The sequence below is a fragment of the Gambusia affinis genome, linkage group LG15 (assembly GCF_019740435.1).
Source record: "Gambusia affinis linkage group LG15, SWU_Gaff_1.0, whole genome shotgun sequence".
NCBI classification, from domain to species: Eukaryota; Metazoa; Chordata; class Actinopteri; order Cyprinodontiformes; family Poeciliidae; genus Gambusia; species Gambusia affinis.
Window position 1 is genome coordinate 23787059 of NC_057882.1, and position 13011 is coordinate 23800069.

The window sequence follows — 13011 nt, forward strand, 5'->3', positions numbered from 1 at the left end:
CTCTGTCATATTGCAATCTAGTATCAGTAATAGGTTCACACAGTGTTTTATTCCACTCAGTTACAAACCATTGCCAGATCATGTTCTGTTCATTTCTGCTCTCCCCTTTGTCTTTGTCTCTCTATATGTTGTATCAGCAGAGTAAATATGCCAGTTGGACTCAGAGTTTAAAGGTCCGGCATGGACCTCACAGAGACAGGGTGGGGAGCTGTGGGCTAAATGTCATTTTCAGTCTGGCCAACGCAGTTCAAGGCTAGAGGGGAGGTCACAAGGTCTGATGAAAACAAATCCATCATTTTGCTGCTCAGGTAACAGACCAGAGAGTTGAGGAGGAGACAGGGTAACAGCAGAGCCATAGAGGTAGATGGAAAGATGGATGGGAATCATCAGGAGTTATGCTTCTCTTGTGGAGGGATTATTCTTAGTGATGCTTAGCTGGTCACAGATGGGAGTGGGCTCATGGTGATTAATGCTGGGGGTCAAAAAAGAGGGAGATTCAGTCTCAAGTCCATATGATCATAATTCCATCTGATCCCCAATCTGCCAAACACTTCAAGATCACATCTTACACTGATCTTTCTGTAAAAATACATTGTCTTCCATAGGCCACAGTTAAACAACTTTACCTTAGTAAATAATGATAATGTGTCATGTTTCATGTTTTAATTTTTCCAAGATACCACTACATAAAATGCATATTCTTCTGGCTGAACCTAATTATTAAAACAAATTAATAGACTAATGTCTACATGTGATTTTCATTACTTTTTGTTACGAGCAGATTGCTCTTCCCTAATTTAAAATCTTACTCAGAAACTCAAAGTTTTCATAAACAGCAAACTGCAAAATCTAATCTTGTGCATAACATTTAAATTGTATAACACAATGACATCAAATATTTATTTATTGTGAGAGGAAAACATCTTTATTCTTCTGTCTGATTGGAAGAGAGTGCTGACTCCATCAAGTCCTCCTAAAGTTTAGCCAGACAGGGTAATTGCTAATCGTTCAACCCTGAGACATACCTAACAAAGCGTGCTGGAGCACTCGCCTTCAGTACACGCCTTCTTCTGTGGCTCTCCGACTGTGTGAAAGTGATAGGATGTCCCCTGGGAGCAGAATAATGTACATCTAGCTGCAGCTTCTAATGGGCTAATGGGGTGAGCGTGGAAAAGAACAGGAGAACAGCTTTCACTCTGGCTGTTGTGGATAAAGAAAATAACTAGACACAAGTGGCGATGACAAAAAGTAAAGGAAATGGATGGGGAAAATGTGAAAGAAAGAGACAGTGAGAATCAAATGAAGTGACACTGAATTGGAAGCACAAAATAAAGAGAGACGTAGAGCAGTTTTAAAGAAATTACGGCTGTAGTTAGGAGTAAGATGGATAAGCGGAGGAAGTGAAGAAGATAGAAAGGCATGCAGTAATTATAAAGATAGAAAAAGAATGAGGCAGACAGAGGAAAAAAGATGGTGAAAGGAACAAAACTATGGTGCTAGGAGAGAGAAACTGCTAAAGCACTAAGAGGTTCAGCGGAAAGGCAATTTCGTGCTCTAATCAGATTGCTATTGAATGTGAAGGAATTATACTATGGCCCTAAAGCAGGCTGGGCAACAACAAGACACTCAGCATCCAGAGCAGTTGGACCTTTGTCAGTTATACAAGCCACTGACACAGAACAGAAGTGTATTTTTAAGCTTTTTTTTTCTGTGTATCCTCTTAATGTGTTGTGCTCTGTCTTATGAGATTACTGAGATGTTATGGAGACTAGTGAATTAGAATATACAGCTGAGTTTGGGAAAAAATACAAGATGCTGTGTGTTGGTTATAATATTCATGAATATACAGTGAAAAATTATAATATCATGGGACCAAATATATTACAGTTTTAATTCATGCTATAAATATTGCATTCCTTCTGAGAAAGGCATTCAGGGAAAGCAGCTGAACTGCTGCAAAAGGTAGATCTATGGAGTTTAATTTTTAATTTTTATTTTCATTTAAAAAAAACAATGTTTTTTTCTGTTCAGCTCATAATTAAGCAATATGTTCTCTAAGTTTATCATAAGAGAATAAAATATGTTGACGTTTGTGGTCACAACGTTACAAAAAGTGAAAAATTCAAGGATGATAAATACTTATGAAAGGCATCATAAAGCAACAGTTCAACAATGGATGCTTTGACTCTGTTGCATTTAGCTTTTTCACATTTAGCTTTTTATTCACTTCAATAAGTGAACTTCAGTAAGCAGGCCAAGAATAACTGTTATTTAAAAATAAAAATAAAACACCATTTAGCATTAAGTATTTACAAGAAAGACTGGTTCACTGAAACTCCTTGAAGGTTCAACAAAATGAAAGCTTTGTAAAAAGTGTCAAATATTGCTAAATTTGATAACATTTATTTTACGGTAAATTTGTTAGGCAAAAAAAACTTCCTTTTTACTTACATTTTCCAGATCTTTATTAAAAATGACTGCTACCTGAAAGACATAACAAACATCAAATGATGAGTGTCCGTCTTTGAAGCTGTTGTTTTCTGTCTTTGCTGGTCCATCTTCTTTTTCTTTCAAATGGTCCTTGATCGGTTCGAAATAAGCTGATTAACTTGTTACAGACTAATCTCATTCCTGTTTCCTGAGCAAAAGCTTGAGCTCCTTTTATTATGTGTTCTGAGTCATTGTCCATTTTACTGTATTCTAATTAGTGCTGCTGTTTCTGGCTGGATGTGAGCCTCACAATTCTTCCCGCTGATTCACATTATAACCAAACACTGAGAGCTGTGGAGCATTTTTGTTTTGCAAAACAAACAAAAAAGCATTTGGCTTGCAACTAAACTTGATTACCCACCTGTTGGGTGTTCTTACCTTCAAAATGCAAATCCCTGTTTCAAGAAAATTCATTAAACTGTTTACAGGTGCTAAAAGTGTGCACACCTGAGGTTGTGTATCCTTCAAATTCTGTAACTGAGACCAAAAGGAAGAAATCCTAATATACCATCACAAAATACTTTTTACAGTATTAAACATCTGTGGGGAACGTCCACACATTATGATGTACATTCGTGTAAACTACAAGACAATTGGAGCATGTCAGACTGGAGTTACTCTACAGTCAGACGTTATTCTTAAAGTTTTGAAGAATAATCAAATAAATTAGGTCAGGAATCTGAGTTTTCTTTTAAAGTAATCAACAGATACAACATTTTCCCACTCTGTTACTTTACTTTATTCTTAATTAAAATAATCAAGGTGTTTTTGCCTTCCAACTCAACACTGTCAGCTCCCTATTTGTAATTGTTTTGCTGGATCTTCTTCTACCTCCTCTATGATTTCCAATGACTGCAAAATTTCTGGGCATAAAACCCTTCTCATCATGTCCTATCAGCCTGAACGTCTAGAATAGGTTGCTTGGTAAAGGGAAAACTTTTTGACACAATTTTCTGTCCGAGCAAATTGGTGCAGTTGGAAGAACTCAAGTATGATAGGTGATGGAGCATGGGAAAGTTTAATAAGAAAGGGGATGCAGAGGGATGGACAGAAGTAGATGGATGGATGAAACATATAAGAAGGTAGACAAAAGATAAGAAAAGTGAGTTGAATCAGACACAGGAGGATAGAGAGCAAAAAGAGAGAGAAGACAGTGAAAATAAACATATCCACAAGCGATCATATAGCTCGACTGAGTCTTGTCTGCAGGATCAACTTGTTAGCCCAATTTCCTTTAAGCCATTGAATTCATCTCCACTCAGAGACTCTGCAATCTGTACGCAGCCCTGCTGTTTACTGGCATTCTGCTATGCAATTGTTGGACATGTGCACGGAGGAGTGAATGGTGTGGAATGACGAGGCGGTGTGTCGTGCCTCAGAATATGAGAGAAATTCAAAGCAGAAATCGATGTGCCTGCAAACTTGCGAGCCCTCACTTTCCTTCCATCACTGCAGTCCCTTTCTCTTAGTCTGGTTCTATCTCTGTGTAAGCAGACTACTTTGATGTGGATAAGACTTTGAGGAAGAAAGACTAATGTTCCCTCCCAAGGCCTCAAACAGAGGAGGAAATGTTTGAAGATATAATGCAATCCAGCCTAATTGTGTGTGGGTGGGCAGAAAGCACAGTTTTATTCTATAAAATAAACACCTCAAAGTCTGTGATGAAATCACACAGCTCATTTCAAAACATTTTTATATGTTATATAGTACATCTGTGTATGTTTAAAACGCATGCATATTTTGAATTTCCAAAACATGGAAAATAACTCACCACTTTGTAATCTGCATATGTGAAAAAGAGGCAGCATTTAAATGTTTCAGTGGCTCTGAGACGAGGTGCTTAAATATTTCAGCACCGCAGAGAAACACATAAGCAGAGATGAAGGAGCTGTGTCCCAATTCCAGAGTAATTTCAAAGGAAGTTTTAGGATCTGTGTTCACTCAGGAAAACAATGTAGTCATGGATGTTACGTCATCGGATCGTAACCCACTTTCTAGCCGAGACAATTTTAGAATCACAGAAACTGAACAAGGGAAAATAGAGAATGGATTTTGCGAAATCAATTCATTGAAGTTTTACAAATTTAGCTCCGGTTAGCGTGAAAATAGGGCTGAGAACTACCTGGTTAGTTATTGGATAATGAGGGCTAACACCAAAGCATCAAGGAAAATCTATTCCTTCATGTATTCAATGAGCTTTCAAGCAACATCCACACTGTGTGAGGATAGGATCAGAACAGGGAGGTGAAAGGTGAAATGTATAAATTTTTAAGTCACAGTAATAAGAAGCCAACCCCGTGGTTTCTGTAAGAAAATAAATAGCTCGCTTAATTTATCGGAAAATCACACTCATACAATTTGGATCAGTGTTCCCCAATGCTAGTCCTCAGGGCTAAATGTCCTAGATGTTTTGGCTGTGTCCCTGCTCCAACTACACCACGTTAAAAAGATTGCAGCACCTCTGCAGCATTCCATGAAGTGCTGCAAAAACTTATTAATCACCTAATCATTTAAGTGAGGTATGTGGCAGCAGGGAATTACCTAAGATGTTCAGTGGGCCCCAATGACCAGATTTAAAGAACATTGATTCAGATCATCAAAATAATGGATGAATGGATGGGTAGAGGTATGGAGGAATGGAACCAACATATTTCTATGTTATGAAAAGGCACACCTGCTAGTGGAATCCTTATTTTTGTAGTCATATTAGTATTAGCTTATTTTTTTGTCTTTGTCATACCAGTTTTGACTTTTTAATCTGGTAAATGGTGATGCCACCAAATAAAACAAAATGCCGGTACAAAAATAAATTTTTTGAAGCTTGCAGATATTTTACAAGCACATACATTGATACGTTGAGTATACATTGATATTTTACATCAATGTATACTCCACTAAAACAGAGCATGACATGAACTTTTATAGAAGATTATAATTATAACTTCAAAACCTTCAAGAAACAATGACTGAATACTATCAGTCAAGTAAACTGAAAGTCAACAAAACATGAGTGCATAATTGATGTTCTTAGAACCGTTAGAACACAGACATTTGTTCTACTTCAGCAAAATGAATCATAACATTATTAGTCATTCAATGAGTTACTGAGGCTCTATATAGTTTTTGCACTGCTGTGCGTATACGTGCTTAAAAACAGAAATAAATATACAGAATGTGTCATGGTAAAGCCACTCACTCTGAGTGCATTCCTGTGAAAGGAGTGACTCCACATCCGCTTTTCAATTTGTTAGTGCTGAGCAGTCTTCTCTATTTACTTAGGATGATACATGTGTTTAATTATCCTTCACTCTGTGCATGTGCTTATTTTGTCCCTTTGGGGAATTAATGTACTGTCTTCTTGTTTGGGTCAGCTCTGTACTTTATGTGTCATCGTCTAGTCCTCTATTCATTTTCAGAGTTCTGCTTAGAGGCAGAAGAATGCACTGAACTATCACAGTGGAATGCTTTGCATAATTTGCATCCGTGTCGATCAACATGAGGCTCTAAACCTCTGAAACTCGTAGCCACTAAAATCCCTCCCAGCAACTCTCCATGACAACTTACTCCGGAAACTAAATTGGGGCTAAAACAGACTGAAATCTATCCACATCAGAGTAACATAAGATCCATAGGCATAACACACTGAGCATTACAAAGAATCTTCAAAGGAATGTTTAGTTGTTCAGTGAAGGAAACCACTCAAAAAGGAAGAGCAAAAATGTTGTGGAGCAAATTAAAACATCAAATTACATAAAGTGGGTTGTTATTAGTGCTGTCAATCGATTAAAATGTTACTTCATATTAATCACACACTAGAGTTTAGGATTAATTGTTGTGCGTACCTTTGTAAGCTTAAAATACAAAAATGCACATTTTCAGAAAATACTTCAGGAATATTTTACTGTTTTAAATGAAACATCTCAATTTTCCAGATTTTTATGTTCAGGACGACTTAAAAGAAGTGATTGTTTTGATTAGTAGCCCTAATCAGGCGCCCTGGTATCTGTATCTGTATCTTCCAGTAGTAGAATGTTTACTGGAAGTCCTCATGGTGAGGTGTTCCAGGCATGTTCCTCTCTGTCATGTGACTATGTAGAAAGCCTCAACCAAAAATCACTCTTCCATTTTTTGCTTTTATTCCACTTATATGAGCTTGAGTCAAAGGGGCAACAGGTCGAGAAGGGCATCCCAGACATTGCTCTCTCCCCAGCAATATCCTCCAGCTCAATTTTGGGAATCTCAAGGCATTCCAAGGTCATACGAGATATAAAGTATATTTCCTCCAGCAAGTTCTGGATCTTCCCTGATCTTCCCTTGTTCCTCCCAATGGAACAAGGCAGGACATGCTTGTCCTCCAAAGAGAGGCAAATAGTTGGCAACCTGACCAAATGCCCAAAACACCTCAACTGACTTCTTTTGTTGATGTGAAAAAAGAGTGACTCTGCTGTTAATTACCCTAAAAAAACAGGGGTAATTAATATAGCAAACACCACTGTGGTACAAGCTATCTGTCAGTTTGAGTTTTTGTCAAGGAATGAGAAGGAACCCTTGTATGATGAACCTTGTGTGTAGTACACTTTTAAGATCTGGAAAACATATTTTCACAAGTACATCTCTTGCCACTTATTGAAGCATGTTTTGTAGGTGTAGAATCTCAAAGCATCATTGAAATGTTGTACAACTTCATTCATTTATAGTCTAGTATAAAAATCAGACTGTAAGTCAAGAGCAAACAGCTTAAAGTTTTAGTATATATCAAATTAAAGTTCAAAGCATCAGACCGTCTTTTATGTCTGTGTCTCTGATGATTTATAGTTCGGAGTTTGGGATATTGTAAAGTTGAACTAAAAACATTTTTGAGTCATCCTTGTAAAATATGTGTTACTGCTCATAGACTGCAGGATGCAAACTCGTTGATTAAAATATCTATTCTGTGAAATTCATCCTTACCTTCTTAACATATTGTAATTTTGTTTAACCTTCTCCATGACCACACTGACACTCATTCAAGTGGCATTTATAAAACAATTTCCTTGACCTGTAGGTTTATCTCAAAGGTTAGATGGATAGCTATAAGTGCTGTGCTCTTGAGTGCAGCCCAGAGCTTGTGATTGTTCCGGCTGAAGCTGCTCAGGAGTGATTTGTTGTTCAGAAAACCTCCCCCAGGTGGTGACATGAATATAAATTGTGTTTCTTTAAAGAGCATGTTTGAGCAGGAAAATTTAGATAAATTTACTGGACAAATGCTGGTTACTGATTACAGAAGGGTTCCAACCTCACTTCTGGAGAGAGAATTTATCCCCAGGCACCAAATCGATTAGTAAAATTTTAAAAAAGCAAGATTCACAGACTCTTTATCTCTATGTGCTTATCTTCTACTCTAATTAATTAACAGTATGCAGCTGTAAAATTGCCTGAATTTAGATAACCATAATACCTACAAAGTTATGGGAATATTCTAGTGTTTGCAAAGACATAAGTAAGTCTCTTTCAGATGTCTCTTTACAGTAGGCAGGTTTAAAAAAATAATGTCACTTTGGCTCTTTTTAGATGCTTTGTTGTACAAGATTTGCTATTTATTTAAATATCTGTGTTTTCCAAAGCTTGATAAAGTTAACAGGCCAAATATTTTCACCATTTACATAACCAGTTTCTTATAAAGTGCAGATATCATAATTTTAAAGTCTTTTCCTTTGCAGTTATGTTCAGGCAAGTGGCTCTCAAAGGTTATTCATTCCAAGGTTCAAAGTTAGAAAATATATAAAACAGATGAGAGAAGTTGAGCAAAAGAATGGCCTTGCACAAAAAACACCAACCTCAGGCATCAGTTTATAACTCAATGGTCAGCAAAAATAAAGTATTGGAATGTCCCACCAGCAACTGTAGTTCTTAAGATAGAAAAAGTAATCTAATTTATTCAGGGAATAGTATGTCAAGAAATCTTGTTTTAAAATATCAACTTGGAAGAAGTTATGTGTTTCAAGCACTATAGAAAGTTCTTTTAGTTATCGCTTTCTATAATACAAATTCCAACTGTTTTTAAAAATGTGTTTACAATATGGAGATTGTTGTTGGTGTCTGAAATCAACCTGCCTGTAGTTAAGCTTCATATCAAGATTTCATCTTGATTAAAAAATGCCTAAATTAATTGATCAACTATTGTTAAGAAATAAACTAAAACATCTCTCTTGCAGTTTCACCTTGTCACATGCTCAGGACTTAAATAATGTATGGGACTTCTAAGGTCACTTTGCAGAAAGCTGCACCAAAATAGTTAGTCTGTAAGCAGGAAAGCATTATGTCAAGCTGACAGATACAATCACAGTACAAATGAGTACATCCTCTTTCGATTAGTCTGTTTTACCAATCAGAGACAATAAATCACTTAATTCTTAGCAGTACTTAAACTTTAGGTTTAAAAAACAACAACAACATAGAGCATAATACACCATATTATTTTAAATGAACAAAGACAGAATAGTTGCCAGTTTGTTCAGGTTGGTAGGGTACAAAGTAATGACACTGCTGATTAAAATGTTAATTTAAAACCTTTTGAAGTTAAATGAATGCACTATTAACTTTATTCTTGGGAAAAGGTCCTACTCTAACACAATTTGTGTTTATTAACATTGTGCTCTGAACATCTCATAGTTGTGTGGAGCTGAGGTATAAAGTAGTACTGAAGCCTTCAATTCTTAATAATCTAAAATACCAGATTGTTCAGTTTGCTGTTGGGGAACAAAAAAAAAACACAAGCTTTTTCCTGCAAAGGTTCATACAGTACGAGTTTGCTGTTGTGGAGCACAAGAGCCAGGCTTCTCTGATTGGCAGACTTAGCACATTTATTTGAAGCACTGTGTCTGTAATAATATGTCTCTGTTCATGTCACTGTACAGAAACTATTTTTGAAGTGAAATCTCTTTATCGTCCAAAATGCAAGACAGTCTGGAAAATGAACATTTGCTCTCTGTATCAAAACGTCCATTTGATCACTGTGGCAAAACTCCGTCCGCCCCGCCCCCATGACCCTGCACAGATAAGCAGGTGTAGATAATAGATGGATGGATCTTCTCTTATGCAGTACTTTTATGTATTAGGTATCTACATAAGCTCCTGGGTATGAGTGTGTGTGTAAGATTGTTTGTCCTGTGTGCCTCTCTGTTGCCCTTGGATGGACTGGCGACCTGCCCAGTGTGTAACCTGCCTTTCTCCCCATGGCCGCTGAAGAGAGACACCAGGCCCTCTGCAAGGATGAGCTGAAATAGACAGTGATGGATGGATGGTTGGTCTCTAAATAAGGAGACAGCTATTGATTAAATGTCTTATAGATGACTTCAGGACATTGTTACAATGAATTGCCCATAAATTATGACTGATGGTTGTACGGTAATCTTATGATAACATAACTAGGTGACGTTTGGCTCTCAGCCACTAGATATTTCCAAAACAGATTGCTTAATCAAAGGATTTTGCACATCTGTCAACATTGTGGGTAAACAAAAAGTGGCCATAGCAATCTAAGATTGATACCAGAAGTTATTATTTTTATTAATGCCATTTTATGCTGTCTTATCTTTACTCCACAAATATATTACTAAACTCTGCAAATAATTTATTATGTCTTTATGTGAGAAAAACACACAAAGCAGATCCCATTGTATAACTATTTGTTTCTTCAAGTTTGTGGCAGACTCTTCATGTGCACAAGTACAAAAGAAATAAAACCCTAAAGTCATAATGGGGTCGACTGTCATTTTACTACAAGTAGCATAAAAAAAAGAACTATGGCAGGGTAGGTTTTTTTATTTATTAGGTCTTGATTATTCTTTTTTATAGGAAGGATGAAAAATATATATATACCGGTAATATTACAAAGATATGACATAAAAAGTATGTGTAGTTGTTCAAATACTGACTGCACAGCTGTGCTCAGGTGTGTTTTTATTTATTTTTTTTCCATGTCTGTCCTCTTTCTATTAGTGGGGCATCTGTTCCCAGAGGAGCTCTTTGAAATCAGCTCATTCACTGATCCAGCTGCAGATTTTTAGGAAACAAATATTTAGTACTTTAGAGAGGAAGATTTGGGCCTGAAAAGGTTCCTCGGGTAGTGGTAGTCTTTTTGGTTTTTATTAAAGACAGTTAAAATTTATGTTAATTGTTAAGAAAAGGAAAATAAATGAAAGGAAAGGAAGAGAGAAAAGTGGGCAAAATAACATAAAGCACAAACCCAAAATCTAACTGACAGAGTGTATGTTTGTCAGAGTTTGAGAGGCTGCTGTCACTCTCTTTCCAGAATCACAGTGACACTTAGACAGGCAGCAATTTGAGAGATGCCCTCAGCTTAAATCCTCCTTCTCCAGGTGTTGCTAAAACATCTTGATTCACTTCAATAAAGATGGCTTTATAGTTGCAATGAAAACGTTGGTCATTCTTTATAATCCTGGTATACATTGTTGCAAAACCTGCATGTGATCCCATGGATTTTTTGTGATGAACCAACGGTAAAGTAATCATGAATTGTCAAAGTTTTATTAATAAAAATCTAAAAAATATGGAGCTGCATTTTTCTGTAGTTGCAGTTGTGATTTGTTGTTGTTTTGCCACAGTGATCAAGTTCATTTGCATTTGAATGGCAGTGGTTTTTGGATTTATGTATACAAACCCATTTGCATAGATGTCCCAGAGTGAAGTTAAATCTTTTATGCTACATGGTTTTATTATGTGATTGTTTATTTTTATTATTGCTTACAACAGATGGTGATATACATTGTTTTGATTTAGTTTTTAATACAGTTATGAACGGTTTTTAAATTCGTGAAAATCTTCTACAATAATGGTTTACTTATTCTCTTTTAAAGAAATATAGAAAATACATAGTCAGTCATAAAATATATCTATTTAGACTTACTGCTTTAGCCTTCCTGGATAAAGTTGCACTTCTTCTATTGGAAGCTTCAATTCAATATCCTCTCCTTGTTCAATATCTTCCTTTTCTTCTAACTTCCCTTACAGGGCAACCTTCCCTGCAGAGATTTGATCAAACAAAACTGCAGGTCAAAACACTTTAATTTATTTATGGAAACAGTGCAGTCTTTCCTGAACTAATAAATGATGAGCATCCTGGAATGACAAAAACGGTGCATTTAGACAGTTTGCTGAAATGTTCTGTGGAACTGAAAAATACCAACCGTTATGCCAATCTTAACACTGATATTTTCTGTTTCTTTAAAAAATTATTATTATTTAGCCAACAGTAAGTGCAGTTTGTGAGAGGACCACTTATTATCTCTGCTGTTGTTTAAATGCTTTAAAATCATTGTCTAAAAAAACAGCACCTCTACAGACACATGATTTATCAACTCCCAGCTGGAAACCCAGCTGTTAAACTCCTGCAGTAGATTTTTTTAACACATTAACATCAGTCTAAGCCTAGGAATTGGACAGCTAGGAACCTGCACCCACTTTGATTTTGCAGCACTTTGATGTCTGTAGCAGATGTTGCCTATTCTTATCTCATCTGTCAAGAAGCCGTTTTTATTGGTGTTTGTCAGCTTCAAAAGCCTCTTTTGTGAAATGTACCATCAAAAAAGATTTACAGAACAGCTGGGGAAGTGGTGGACCACAGACTAACATCTGTACTGTGTTCACCCGACCAACCAGCAAGTTAAAGTTTCATTTGTGCATGAATTTTATGATTTAGTAATATTGTTTATGAACTGGACCATTTTTTAAATTAGGTCCATCAAAGTAAAGTGGGATGTTACATAAAATAAAGTTTAAATGCATTACGTTTGTGGCTGAAATGAGACAAAATGTGTATACATCTGCAGTGTATTTTCAGTGTACGTCTAAAACATTTTAATACAGTTTCACAGTTTTTATTGGACAATTTGTAAGTTTGAGACTTTTGGTTATATGTTGTTTTATTTTAAACAAGGCAGTATTTCTGACAATGTGAATAAAACACACTCTCAGCAAACAGAAGTATTGCATTAAGCTGTCATGACGCAAAGATAAAACACTAAGCAGTTGCTGAAACTGCCACTGTTCATCATCAAAGATAAATACATGGTATTTAGAAAAACTAATCTGTGAATTCCTTTTCTTACAGTGTGATAACTAACTGTCTAAACCACCTTGAACCTCATTTCCTGAGCTCCAAGATGAACATTTATGAAATAAGGGTGGCATCTCAGTGAATATTTAAATTTTCACTGCATGCTATGAAGCTAGACGTCCCCAGAGCACACTGAGACACAGAAATGAAATTCAATAGTGAATTCAATTTGGGATCAGACATTTCCTGAAGCCATCAGCACCAGAATTGTAATATACAAAAAGGCACCAAGTACGTTTCAGCCCAAACAATCAAAACCTCAAAGACCTGAGCCCTGGAAATTACTGTGAAAAATTGTTTCCAGGCAGACCTCAAAGCAGCGTCTCTCTGAAAGGTTCAGAACCAAACCGTTTTCTTTTTAGTTTTCTTGCACAGCCATAAATTGAAAACTTGTTGCAGTAAGA

General features: G+C 36.3%; 1 protein-coding gene and 1 long non-coding RNA gene across 3 annotated transcripts in view; one reads left to right on the plus strand and one right to left on the minus strand.

The window, feature by feature from the left end:
- Positions 1-13011, minus strand: part of kctd16b (potassium channel tetramerization domain containing 16b) — an 88945-nt gene that overhangs the window by 50340 nt on the left and 25594 nt on the right. Inside the window, exon 2 of one of the 2 annotated variants that reach the window (XR_006372887.1) lies at positions 11399-11513. The exons of the other annotated variant lie outside the window; for it this stretch is intronic. The gene's annotated coding sequence lies outside the window, so the exon portion shown is untranslated. The remainder of the gene's footprint in view (positions 1-11398; positions 11514-13011) is intronic. 2 annotated transcript variants of the gene reach the window in all.
- LOC122844475 overlaps positions 1-13011 on the plus strand; it is a 59055-nt gene that overhangs the window by 20210 nt on the left and 25834 nt on the right. The gene's annotated exons all lie outside the window — the stretch shown is intronic.